This window comes from Heterodontus francisci, chromosome 8 (assembly GCF_036365525.1).
Source record: "Heterodontus francisci isolate sHetFra1 chromosome 8, sHetFra1.hap1, whole genome shotgun sequence".
NCBI lineage: Eukaryota > Metazoa > Chordata > Chondrichthyes > Heterodontiformes > Heterodontidae > Heterodontus > Heterodontus francisci.
Window position 1 is genome coordinate 23296803 of NC_090378.1, and position 14497 is coordinate 23311299.

Here is a 14497-nt window from a genome sequence, read left to right on the forward strand (position 1 = left end):
ATGATGGAATTTGACATCAGCTTGGAGAGGGTGAAAGGAGTATCAAAAACCAAGGTTTCAAATTTAACTGGCAAACTTCAAAGAGATGAGAAATAAACTGACCACAGTAAACTGTAATGATATGTTAATGGGTAAACCTACGGACTAAGTGGGAAGTATTCAAATGGTCCTCCTTGACCTGCCTAACCACACAATTCTGCTCCATTGCCTCTCCACCGTCATCCAGCTGGGTGGGACTTCACTTGGCTGGTTCCATTCTTATCTAACCAGAGAAATGACTTCTCTTCCTGCTGCTACACCATTATCTTTGGTGTCCACCAAGGGTCTATCTTTGGCCACCTCCTATTGTTCTAAAAATCCTGTAATGTTTCCTGCAGATTTTCAATGAGGTGCACTTTGTTTTTTTTTTAAAAAAAGAACAATCCTGAGCAACTTTGCAAGAGTACAAATTAGACAGGGCAGAGTTCATAGTTAAATATTAAACAGCTGGTATTACGTCAAAGAACAAGCCAAACTGGCTTCGCAGCTGCTGAGATTTGTCTGCATTGGCCACATTCAGAAAACAATGGCAATGACAGCCTATTTAAAGCACAGGTAGAAATAATCCACTGTCAGTTGAACATCAGCATTGCACATACTGTGCAACATTAAATGTCACATACTTTAAAACCCTTTCAGCTTCTCTGAACACAAAACAACTTGTGTGACTACGAACGCAAAATAAAAGCAAGATGCAGCCAGCAGGCAAGTGTTGACAGGTTTGTTAAAATAACTACTCTAAATACTTCTGCAAGTTTTGGCTTACACAAACCATATTCTTAAATCCCACTTTGTCTCCTCCAACCCCACCTGCAACGTGCAAAGAGCTCATGGCCTTTGTCACTAAAATTGAGAGTATTCGATCAGCTGCCTCTGCCACTTCTCTCCCTTCCCCAACCCACTAGGTTAAACTTCCTCTAAGGTTGCCCCCTAGCTTAGCTCGAAACTTGATCTTTCTCTAGTTTATCTCTCATCTCCTCTCATGCTCTCTGAGCTCATCTTGTCCACGAGACCCACCTCCTGCTCCCTCGACCCTATCCCCACTAAACTATCAACCACCTTCCTTCTGGCTACCATATTTGCTAATGGTTCTCACTCTTCAGGTACTGTACCACTCCACTTCAAATCTGCCGACATCCCCCCTCTCCTCAAAAAACGTAACCCTTAACCCCCTCCATCCTTGCAAATTACTGCTCCCTCTCCAAACTCCCTGTCCTCTCCAAAGTCCCTGAATGTGTCATCACCTCCCAAATCCTTCTGTTCTTCTGTCCCAGAACACTCTGTTTAAAACCCTCCAATGAGGTTTTCGTCCCTGCTACAGTGCCACAACAGCTCTCAAACTCACAAATAACATCCTATGTGACCATGACAAAGGTACCCTCTCCCTCTGGACCCTTTTGCAGCCTTTAGCACAGCTGACTACTATCATCTCCCTCTATTGCCTCTCCGCCACAGTCCAGCTGGATGAGACTGCTCTCACCTGGTTCCATTCTTATCCATCGCATAGTAGCCAGAGTATCACTTTCAGTAAATTTTCTTCTCACTCCCACGTTATTACTTCTGGTGTCCCCCAAGGATCTATTCCTGTCCTCTCCTATTTCTCATTTACATGCGGTTCCTCAGCAACGTCATCTGAAAACAGTATCAGTTTCCACATGTACACAGATGTTAGCTCTAGCTCACCACCACCTCTCTCGACCCCTCCATTGTCTCTAAATTGTCAGACTGCTTGTTCAACATCCAGTGCTGGGTGAGCAGAAACTTCCTCCAACTAGATATTGGAAAAGATCAAATAAATTGCCTTCAATGCCACCACAAACTTCATTCAAGCAATCCACTCCATCCTTCGCCCCGACAACTATCTGAGGCTGAATCAGCCTGCAACCTTGATGTCATATTTGACCCCGAGATGAGATCCCGGCCGCATATCAGCGGCATCACTAAGGTGGCCGATTTCCATCTCCACAACATCGCCTGACTCCACCCCTGCCTTAGCCCATATGCTGCTGAAACCCTCATTATTCATGCCTTTGTTGCCTATATTCCAATGCACCCCTAGCTCGTGTCCCACGTTCTACTCTCCATAAATTTGAGGTCATGCAAAACTCTGCTGCCCTTGTCCTAACTAGTATTAAATCCGGTTCACCTATCACCCCGTGCTTACTGACCTACAATGATTACCAGTGAAGTAATGCCTCAATTTCAAAATTCAAATCCTTGTTTCGAAATCCCTCCATGGCTTCGCCCCTCCCTATCACTGTAATCTCCTCCTGCCCCACAACCCTTCAAGATATCTGTGATCTTCTAATCCTGGCATTTCGAGCATCCCCAATTTTAAATTGCTCTACCATTGGCATTTTTTTCTTCAGCTGTCAAGGCCCTAAGCACTGGAATTCCCTTCCTAAACCTCTCCATCCATCCACCTCTCTTTCCTCCTTTCGGACAGTCCTTAAAACCAACCTATTTAACCAAGCTTTTGGCCATCTGCCTTAATATCTCCTTATGTGGCTCAATGTCAAATTTTGTTTGAAGTTTGAAACTCCTATGAAGCGTCTGGAGATGTTTTACTACGTTAAATGTGCTTTATAAATGCAAGTTGTCATTGTTGCTGCTACACATTTTATTCATGTTTTTAAACCCACCAGTACTTAGGAAAACAAAGATCCAAAGTTTGTGTTTTCAAAAAAATTCATTTAAAAACACACACTGATTTTCTGAATGTTGTTTCAACCATTTCCTGAAAGAACAGTACAATCTGATAAATGCGTGTTGAGAAGATAAATTATCAAGAACAAAACCAAAACCTATTTACAATCTTGGATGCAGGGATAGAAGGTACCATAGCCAAATTTGCAGATGACACTAAAATAGGTGGGATAGTAAGTTGCAATAAAGAAATAAGAAATCTACAAATGGATATGGATAGATTAGATAAATGGGCCAAAATTTGGCAGATAGATTTTAACAGGGATAAGTGTGAGGTTATCTATTTTGGTTGGAAGAATAGAAAAGCAAATGATCTAAACGGAGAGAAACTTCAGAGTACTTGGGTGCAGAGAGATCTGGGTGTCCTCATGCATGAATCGCAGAAAACTAGTATGCAGGTACAGCAGGTGACAAGGAAGGCAAATGGAATTTTGGCATTTATTGCTAAAGGAATAGAGTACAAAAGTAGGGAAGACATTCACGGAGAAGACTCGGAGGGCGGAGTTCTGGACCGGTAAGTATAAAAAACGTACCTCAGGGATTCGCGGCCTACATTCACGGAGAAGACTCGGAGGGCGGAGTTCCGGACCGGTAAGTATAAAAAACTTACCTCTGGTAAAAAAAAACTGAAAAGTGATGTCACAGGAAAGCTGTGACCTGATTGGCTGGTAAGGAATCTGTACTGAATTTGAAAATAAAACATTGGTAAAAATTGATTAAAACCCTTAATTAACTAATTAGTAAGTAGAGTAACTAAACCGGAGGCAGGAGATTACTGTATTTAGTTAGCATTTAGTATTTAGAGTAGAAATCAAGCACTAGGGCCCATATAGTTAATTATAACAATTTAGTAAGGATTTAATAAGTATTTATTTATTTTATATTAATTAACCAATTAGTGCTAGAAATGACAGTTAGAGGGGTGAAGTGCTTCACCTGTGAGATGTGGGAAGTCCGTGACACTTCCAGCGTTCCGGACGACTACATCTGCAGGAAGTGTACCCAGTTGCAGCTCCTCACAGACCGCATGGATCGGTTGGAGCGGCAACTGGATGCACTTAGGAGCATGCAGGTGGCAGAAAGCGTCACAGATGGGAGTTTTAGAGAAGTGGTTACACCAAAGGTGCAGGCAGATAGATGGGTGACCGCTAGAAGGGGCAGGCAGTCAGTGCAGGAATCCCCTGTGGCTATCCCCCTCTCTAACAAGTATACCGTTTTGGATACTGTTGGGGGGGGATGGCCTAGCAGGGGAAAACAGCAGCAGCCAGAGCAGTGGCACCACGGCTGGCACTGTTGTTCAGCAAGGAGGGACAAAGCGAAGAAGAGCAATGGTTATAGGGGACTCTATAGTCAGGGGCACAGATAGGCGCTTCTGTGGACGTGAGACTCCAGGATGGCATGTTGCCTCCCTGGTGCCAGGGTCAAGGATGTCTCTGAACGGACAGGGGGCATTCTGAAGGGGGAGGATGAACAGCCAGAGGTTATGGTACACATCGGTACCAACGACATAGGCAGGAAGAGTGATGAGGTCCTGCAGGGGGAGTTTAGGGAGTTAGGTAGAAAGTTAAAAAACAGGGCCTCTAGGGTTGTAATCTCTGGATTACTCCCTGTGCCACGTGCCAGTGAGGCTAGAAATAGAAAGATAGTGCAGCTAAACACGTGGCTGAACAGCTGGTGTAGAAGGGTGGGTTTCAGATATCTGGACCATTGGGATCTCTTCAGGGACAGATGAGACCTGTACAAGAAGGACGAGTTGCATCTAAACTGGAGGGGCACAAATATCCTGGCTGCGAGGTTTGCTAGCGTCACTCGGGAGGGGTTAAACTAGTGTGACAGGGGGTGGGAACCAGAGCAGTAGGACAGCAAGTGAAATAAATGAAGGGGAACTAGTAAATAAGGCCAGTAAGACTAAGAGGAAGAGCAGGCAGGGAGATGTTGCGGAGCACAGCGGGACTGGTGGTCTGAAGTGTATTTGTTTCAATGCGAGAAGTATAACAGGTAAGGCAGATGAACTTAGAGCTTGGATTAGTACTTGGAACTATGATGTTGTTACCATTACAGAGACTTGGTTGAGGAAAGGACAGGATTGGCAGCTAAATGTTCCAGGATTTAGAAGCTTCAAGCGGGATAGAGGGGGATGTAAAAGGGGTGGGGGAGTTGCATTACTGGTTAAGGAGAATATCACAGCTGGACTGCGGGAGGACACCTCGGAGGGGTCGTGCAGCGAGGCAATATGGGTGGAGCTCAGGAATAGGAAGGGTGCAGTCACGATGTTGGGGGTTTACTACAGGCCTCCCAACAGCCAGCGGGAGGTAGAGGAGCAGATATGTAGACAGATTTTGGAAAGATCCAAAGTTAACAGGGTTGTAGTGGTGGGTGATTTTAATTTCCCCTATATTGACTGGGACTCACTTAGTGCTAGAGGCTTGGATGGGGCAGAATTTGTAAGGAGCATCCAGGAGGGCTTCTTGAAACAATACGTAGATAGTCCAACTAGGGATGGGGCCGTACTGGACCTGGTATTGGGGAATGAGCCCGGCCAGGTGGTCGAAGTTTCAGTAGGGGAGCATTTCGGGAACAGTGACCATAATTCCATAAGTTTTAAGGTACTTGTGGATAAGGATAAGAGTAGTCCTCAGGTGAAGGTGCTAAATTGGGGGAAGGCTAATTATAACAATATTAGGCAGGAACTGAAGAATTTAGATTGGGGGCGGCTGTTTGAGGGTAAATCAACATCTGACATGTGGGAGTCTTTCAAACGTCAGTTAATTAGAATCCAGGACCAGCATGTTCCGGTGAGGAAGAAGGATAAGTTTGTCAAGTTTCGGGAACCTTGGATAACGCGGGATATTGTGAGCCTCGTCAAAAAGAAAAAGGAAGCATTCTTAAGGGCTGGAAGGCTAGGAACAGACGAATTCCTTGAGGAATATAAAGACAGTAGGAAGGAACTTAAGCAAGGAGTCAGGAGGGCTAAAAGGGGTTATGAAAAGTCATTGGCAAATAGGATTAAGGAAAATCCCAAGGCTTTTTATACGTATATAAAGAGCAACCAGGGAAAGGGTTGGCCCACTCAAGGAGAGAGAAGGGAATCTATGTGTGGAGCCAGAGGAAATGGGCGAGGTACTAAATGAGTACTTTGCATCAGTATTCACCAAGGAGAAGGACTTGGTGCATGATGAGCCTAGGGAAGGGAGTGTAGATAGTCTCAGTCATCTCATTATCAAAAAGGAGGTGGTGTTGGGTGTCTTGCAAAGCATTAAGGTAGATAAGTCCCCAGGGCCTGATGGGATCTACCCCAGAATACTGAGGGAGGCAAGGGAAGAAATTGCTGGGGCCTTGACAGAAATCTCTGCATCCTCATTGGCTACAGGTGAGGTCCCAGAGGACTGGAGAATAGCCAATGTTGTTCCTTTCTTTAAGAAGGGTAGCAAGGATAATCCAGGAAATTATAGGCCGGTGAGCCTTACGTCAGTGGTAGGGAAATTATTAGAGAGGATTCTTCGGGACAGGATTTACTCCCATTTGGAAACAAACAAACGTATTAGCGAGAGGCAGCATGGTTTTGTGAAGGGGAGGTCGTGTCGCACTAATTTGATTGAGTTTTTTGAGGAAGTGACAAAGATGATTGATGAAGGAAGGGCAGTGGATGTTATCTATATGGACTTCAGTAAAGCCTTTGACAAGGTACCTCATGGCAGACTGGTACAAAAGGTGAAGTCACATGGGATCAGAGGGGAGCTGGCAAGATGGATACAGAACTGGCTCTGGCATAGAAGACAGAGGGTAGCAGTGGAAGGGTGCTTTTCTGAATGGAGGGATGTGACTAGTGGTGTTCCGCAGGGATCAGTGCTGGGACCTTTGCTGTTTGTAGTATATATAAGTGATTTGGAGGAATATATAGCTGGTCTGATTAGTAAGTTTGCGGACGACACAAAGGTTGGTGGAGTTGCGGACAGTGATGAGGATTGTCAGAGGATACAGCAGGATATAGATCGGTTGGAGACTTGGGCGGAGAAATAGCAGATGGAGTTTAATTCGGACAAATGTGAGGTAATGCATTTTGGAAGATCTAATACAGGTGGGAAGTATACAGTAAAATGGCAGAACGCTTAGCAGTATTGACAGGCAGAGAGATCTGGGCGTACAGGTCCACAGGTCACTGAAAGTGGCAACGCAGGTGGATAAGGTAGTCAAGAAGGCATACGACATGCTTGCCTTCATCGGTCGGGGCATAGAGTATAAAAATTGGCAAGTCATGCTGCAGCTGTACAGAACCTTAGTTAGGCCACACTTAGAATATTGCGTGCAATTCTGGTCGCCACACTACCAGAAGGACGTGGAGGCTTTGGAGAGGGTACAGAAGAGGTTTACCAGGATGTTGCCTGGTCTGGAGGGCATTAGCTATGAGGAGAGATTGGATAAACTCGGATTGTTTTCACTGGAACGACGGAGGTGGAGGGGCGACATGATAGAGGTCTACAAAGTTATGAGCGGCATGGACAGAGTGGATAGTCAGAAGCTTTTTCCCAGGGTGGAAGAGTCAGTTACTAGGGGACATAGGTTTAAGGTGAGAGGGGCAAAGTTTAGAGGGGATGTGCGAGGCAAGTTCTTTTCACAGAGGGTGGTGAGTGCCTGGAACTTGTTGCCAGGGGAGGTGGTGGAAGCAGGTACCATAGCGACGTTTAAGAGGCATCTTGACAAATACAGGAATAGGATGGGAATAGAGGGATACGGAACCCAGAAGTGCAGAAGGTTTTAGTTTAGGCAGGCATCAAGATCGGCGCAGGCTTGGAGGGCCAAATGGCCTGTTCCTGTGCTGTACTGTTCTTTGTTGCTTTAACTGTACAAGGCATTGGTGAGACCGCACCTGGAGTATTGCATACAGTTTTGGTCCCCTTACTTGAGGAGGGATGTCGTTGCATTGGAGGTAGATCAGAGGAGGTTCACTGGATTGATTCCAGAGATGGGGGGCTTGTTTTATGAAGAAAGATTGAGCAGTTTAGGTCTTTACTCTCTAGAGTTTAGAAGAATGAGAGGAGATCTAATTGAAGTATATATCATGATTAAGGGGACTGACAAAGTAGACATAGAGAGGATGTTTCCTCTTGTGGGGCAATCTAGAACGAGAGGTCATAGTTTTAGGATAAGGGGTAGCAGATTTAAAACAGAGATGAGCAGAAATTACTTCTCTCAAAGGGTCGTGAATCTGTGGAATTCACTACCCCAGAGTGCGGTTGATGCCGGGACATTGGGTAAATTTGAGCAGATAGACAGACTTTTAAATAGAAATGGGTTGAAGTGTTATGGAGAACAGGCAGAAAAGTGGAGTTGAGGCCAAGGTGAGATCAGCCATGATCGTATTGAATGGCGGAGCAGGCTCGAGGGGCTGAATTGCCTACTCCTGCTCCTAGTTCTTCTGTTATGTTCAATGAGCTTACCACATTTGTGAATAGTAAGTATCCATGAATTTACATCAATTTGTATGTCTGCCTAAATTTTTAATGAACACTTAAACAGTGAAGAGTTCATTTTTTTCCCTCACTCGACTAACCACTGCATCTAAATATAAGTCTCCTGAATATTGGAACAGTAGAGAAAGTTACAGTAAAGATTCCTAATATGGAGTGAATTTTTCCTACCAATATACTGGTATCAAGCAGTACAACACCTTGGATCACCAATAAACTGGTCCAGATTTTGCGCACGAAGGCAAAGGCATGTGCTTGCCGTTCACCTTGCTGACAACTGCTCACAGACTTTTTGAGGGCTTCTCAGCAGAGATTTCCACTAATCTGGTGCCTTGCCCAGTGCAGCACCCTCTACAGGAGACCTGTGGTATCTGAACTGGGCAAGCAAGCTCAGACTGCAACCAATCATATTGAAGTGTCCTCACCAAGACACGCAGAGTCCAAACCAGGAAGTAAAAAGCAGAAAATCTAAATTAGATATAAATGATGCAGAGAAAGCAAAATAAAGATTGGGAAATGCAGATAGGATTAAGGGAGAAAGATAAGAGATCAACAGAGAAAGTAGTTTTTTAAAAATCTGCTACATTAATTTTCTTCTGAAGGAATGAGAATCCACTCTTGGAAAATTAATTTTTCGGGTCAGAAAGGTTGTTTGACAGTAATTATCACCTATCACACCATTGAAACTCACTTTCTCCTAAATGCCCTAGCCCTAACTTTTTCAACTGTGTTCATTGCAGAACCAGTGGGTAAGTACCCCAAGTTCACACCATTACAGTGATCTCAGTGCCGGGTCTACTGGCAAGAGCTGCAACTTTGCACTGAGGAGGAGCAGGGTATTTGACAGCAACTTCTGGATTTCCGTGTTTAACAGCCCATGTACAGATACCAGAAGTGACCGTCAAATTTACCCTGTAATAACAGAGCGCTGATAAACTTTTACAACAAAATCCAGGCCATTGTTCTTAATTGGCCTGTCATTTCCAAAGCAATGTTTCTGATTTGCTCATTGCAGCAACGCCAAAGGGAGATAAAGAAATACTTCTGTACAAAATAAATCCTGAGGACTCAAAACTTTATTGTCCACCTCCAAACAGTTCACTATAGAGCAATGTCCTTTGATGTAGCATAGTGGCTGGTATAGGGAGATTAGAAAAATGGAAGGAAATTCTGGCATGCAATGAAAGCAGCTTGGCTATAGAGAGAAGCCATCTAAACGTTAATAACTACTTTAAAATGCTTCTTCAGTATGAAATGTGTACTGGCGGGGGGGGGGGGGGGGCGGGTGGTTTGATAAAGTAAATGAAAAACTTCTTTCCATTGGCAGCAGGGTCAGTAAATAGAGGAAACAGAGTTTAGCTAATTGTCAAAATAAAAAGGGGGAAGATGAGAAATGTTTTTATCAGCAAGTCATTGTCATCTGGAATGCATTTCCTGAAAGGGTGGTGTAAGCTGATCCAATAGCAACTTTCATAGGTGAATTGGATATATACTTGAAAGGGAAAAATTTGAAAAGAAAGACTTGCATTTGTAGAGTGCCTTTCACGACCTCAGGACATCAAAGCGCTTTACAATCAATGAAGTACTTCCGAAGTGTAGTTGCTGTAGTAATGCAAGAAAAGCAGCAACAATTTGCACACAGCAAGCTCCTATAAACAGGCATATTATAATGACCAGATAATATTGGGCGATATTGATAGAGGGATAAATTCTGCCCAGGACATCGGGGGCAGCTCCAATACTCCTCTTTGAAATAGTGACATTGGATTTTTTTTTTTTTTAGGTCCACCTGAGAACGCAGACTGGGCCTCAGTTTAACATCTCATCCAAAAAAACAGTACATCCGGCAGTGAAGCACTCCTTCAATAATGCACTGGAATGTCAGCTTAGACTTCTGTACTCAAATTTCTGGAGTCAGAATTGAATCCACAACCTTTTGACTCAGAGGCGAAACTGCTACCAACAGAGCAAGGGAATGGAATAAATTAGCTACTTTTTTCAAAGTGCCAGCACAGGCATGATGGGCCAAATGGACTTCTGGGCTGTATAATTATATGACGGTGTATACACACCTTAATAGTTTTGGACTCAACAACCCTCCTTGCTGAAGCACCTAAAGATGTTCTCAACACAATGTAAATAAAAATGCTCAATAAAAACAATGTTAAAAATAATTGTTATTTTTTAAGCTTTAAAAAGTAATTCTGACAACAAAACTCTTTAAATAATTCAAGTCAGAATCCTCGAGCGGATAAGCACACAAACTATTTTAAACCTTGAATTCATGAACTGTGATGTATTTATATTTATAAATCATGAAAATTCATGGTTTGAGGGCTCTTTGCTGGGACAAGGATTTTCCCCTGATATTCTCTCCAGTCTGAAATCTGGCACACTTAACATGATCTTGCTATGTAAGATCTGTGACAGGTGCTGGAGGCACATGAAAGCAGCTCAAGTGTTAATAAAAATACAATACCTTGGGATTAGGAAAAAGCAATTTGTGCAGAACTGCCATAGTATACATAAATAATCACCTCAAATATATTAGATAAGACATTCCAGAATTATACAAAATATTTTAAGTTATGCTTGAACATAAATAGGTTTTATAACCAACATTTTCTACCTTATCATCTGCATTTAATGGAAGCTGGGTAGATGAAATTTATTCTTTCTGTCCCTTTTATTTAGCATCATGGATCATAACACTTAAGGCACAGCAGTATGCCAATAGGTGATTTTTTTTTAAGCTTTTAATGCATACCAAAAGCACAAAAGGTCACAACTGGCCAGAGGAAACAGCATCTTTTTTAAGGTCTATAGAACAATTACTTGAAAAATCAGGAAGCTATTGTTTTTCTACATTATTTTACAAGCATCAAAAGACTGTGTGACATCGGATTTTACACTGGGCTACAAAATGCTGTACTTGGTGGTTCAAAAATTCACCTTGGAAGCACTTTGACACTATTAGCAGAAACAAAATGTTAATTGTAGGTGTACACAAAACAAGAACTTCCATGATGCAGTTAAGGCTGGATCGATCCTGATAATCATCTCATTGTATCACGCCCATAAGTAGGACAGAAGAAATAGTTCCCAAAGAAGCTCTCACAATTTGCAGCTATAAATCACACCAAAGTAGAAAGTATTCTGTTCAGATATGTTGGGCACAAACCACCATAGGTAAGCCAACAGTTTCTTTGCAGATGGCTTCCCCACAATCTGGTTACAGGCCACCAACAACAGTCTCACATCGCACCTTGTATCACAAAAGGAGGCGGCTATTCGACCCATCGTACCCGTGTCAACTCTCTGAAAAAGCTATCCAGTTAGTCCCAATCCCCTGCTCTTGCCCCATCAACTTGCAATGTCTTTCTTTTCAAGAATTTACCCAATTTCTTTCTTCAAATATGACACTTTTCAACAAAGGGCAACATCATAGCCAACACTAAACAAAAGAGAGATTAGTCATTTATCTCAAAGCTGTTGGTGGTATCTTGCTCTGCACAAAATGGCTACCACTTTCAACTACATGACCACGGTGATTGCATGCCCAGTACAGTAATGAATTGTACATGAAGTGCCGAAGAACATTACTGAGGCAAGAATGTGGAGAAATGCATATTTTCCATGCAAGCAGAGGAGTAAAAAGGGAGCCATTAACGATTATTTTTTTACCTTTGGCTAACAAAAGAGGATTTCTGAAAAAATAAAGAAACGGATTTAGTTTTGTATTTATTTTTGCCCAATGGAATATCACAGTCCTAATGACAACTGAAATAGGCAGAAATCGCTTAATGTAGTGCACAATTAAAGTCTTAAAATTCCTGCCCTGTACCTCAATCTATAGCTTATAAAATCAGAATAACTTCAATATCAGCTCTTCATTATTTCACTGTAGCTTCCCTCTTCAAATCTCTAAGGTTCTAGGCAAAAAGACTGTATATGCAAGTCTAAAAACTAACCGTGAATTTTCTTATGAACTTTACTGATGAATAAATTCAGAAAGAATAGTTTACATTCTGCACCATGCATCTTGTAAATATAATTCCTCAGTGATTCTAATTCTTCAAAACAACACATTATTTTTCTACACAAAGTTAACCAAAGAATCATATAATGATTATAGCACAGAAGGCAGCCATTCAGCCCCTTGAATCCATGCTGGCTCTACGCAAGAGCAATTTGGCTAGTTCCATCCCCCACTCTTTTTCCCCCTTCAGGAGCTTACCCAATTCCTTTTTGAAAGTCATGACAGAAACCACCTCCACCACATTCTCAAGCGTGCATTCCAGATCCTAACCACTTGCTGCATAAAGAAGATTTTCCTCATGTTGCTTTTGCCAATTACTTTAAATGTGTCCTCTGGTTCTCGACCCTTCTGTCAATAGTAGCAGCTTCTCCCTAGCTACTCTGTCTAGACTGCATGATTTTGAGCACCTCTATTCAATCACCCCTCAACCTTCTCTACTCTAAGGATTTCCTTATGGCCCCTCCCCATCTCCAATCTCCTCCAGCCCAGAATTGGGCACAATACTCCAGTAGAGACCGAACCAGTGTTGTATAAAGATTCATCATAATTTCCTTGTTCTTGTACTCCCTATGCCTTTTTTTTTAATAAAACCCAGGATCCCACATGCCTTTTAACCACTTTCTTAGCCTGCCTTGCCACCAACGATTTGTGCAAATTTCCTTTCAGGTCTCTTTGCTCCTGCACCCCCTTTATTTATATTGGCTTTCCTCATTCTTCCTACCAAATGTATCACTTCACATTTCTCTGCATTAAATTACATCTGCCATGCGTCCGTCCATTTCACTAGCCTGTCTACGTCCTCTTGAAGTCTATCACTATCCTCTTCACAACCCACAGAACAAAATAAAAACAGCCCTTCAGTCATTAAAGGTTGAAACTCTTCTTGGTTGTGTTCATCTCTTCACATTCTGTGCACTTTTAGCCCTCATTTCAAACTAAATAAGAAAGTGGAAGTGTCTTATCAATGCTCAAAGTAAATTTGGAACACGTCTTAAAGTTTGAAAAGATAGGCTGAGTCCCCAGAAATCAAACCATTACCTCAAATCATTTGAATATTTTGCTCATCTGATGTAGCTTCCAGCCTTTGCCTGAAAAGTTGTTCCAACTTGCTTGCTTGTCCTTATCCATGCTTTTGTTGCCTCAAAACTCGAAGATTTCAACATAGTCCTGGCTGGTCTCTGTCATAAATTGCATCCGCCATAAATTGAAGCTCATCCAAAAGTCGACTGCCGGTATCCTAACACACACCTGGTCCAGTTCACCCATCACTCCTGTGCTCGCTAACCCTTCACTGGTTCCTGTTCCAGCAACACCTTGATTTTAAAATTATCCTCGTTTTCGAATCTCTCCATGGCATCGCTCCTTCCCCATCTCCAATCTCCTCCAGCCCTACAACCCATATTCTGCACCAATATCTGCACTCTTCCAATTCTAGCCTCTTGAGCATCCCCGATTTTCATCTCTCCACCATCAGCGGCTGTGCCTTCAGCTGCCGAGGTACGAAGTTCTGAAATTCCCGCCCTAAACCTCTCCTTTCTACCTCTCTTTTCTCCTTCAAGATGCTCCTTAAATACCTATTTTTTTTTACCTAGCTTCTGGTCATCTATCCCAATATCTCTGTGGCACAATCTCAAATTTTGCTTATAACACTCCTGTGAAGTGCCTTGGGGCATTTTACCACGTTAAAGGTGCTATATAAATGCAAGTTGTTTTTATGGTTGTGATGTATTCATCCATCGCATCTACTGATTTCTTGCTGTAATCAAGAAAATATCACTTCTTTGCAGACAATTTCCATGTTTATCAAAATTTTAACTGCATTGCTGGAAACCTTTACAACTATAAATTCATTCATTGACGTCTTCCTGTTTGAAGATGGAATATCTTTCTTCTGGTTCAGACGTTCAAATACTATTCCTGAGCTTTTGGCCAATGTTTCTTCCCCTCCCTATAAGGTCATCTCTTTCCCCAATAATTTCTGTTCTTTTCTCCTAATTTTGTTTATATGCTTACTGTGGAAACGAACCTCCTGATGGTTACTATAGTGTTCAAGAGGCTGGGTCTGTCTTTTTCCTTTTCTTTGTAGTTCCTTAAACATAAGCCTCCAATTTAAAATTTCAAACTGACCGTTCAGTTAGCCATTAAATATACCTTAATACATCAATCACAGGATGGTTCAGAAGTTCTCAAACAACTTACTTTAACTTTATATTGAAGCTAACAAATAAGAGCGGGAGTGGACCAT

At 42.5% G+C, this 14497-nt stretch overlaps 1 protein-coding gene and 1 long non-coding RNA gene across 6 annotated transcripts in view; one reads left to right on the top strand and one right to left on the bottom strand.

The window, feature by feature from the left end:
- The window catches only part of LOC137372691 (ecotropic viral integration site 5 protein homolog), a 308742-nt gene that overhangs the window by 263693 nt on the left and 30552 nt on the right, over window positions 1–14497 (bottom strand). The gene's annotated exons all lie outside the window — the stretch shown is intronic.
- On the top strand, window positions 626–10375 carry LOC137372694 (uncharacterized). Its single transcript, XR_010975478.1, has 2 exons — window positions 626–758; window positions 9997–10375. It is a non-coding gene; the product is annotated as an uncharacterized lncRNA (long non-coding RNA).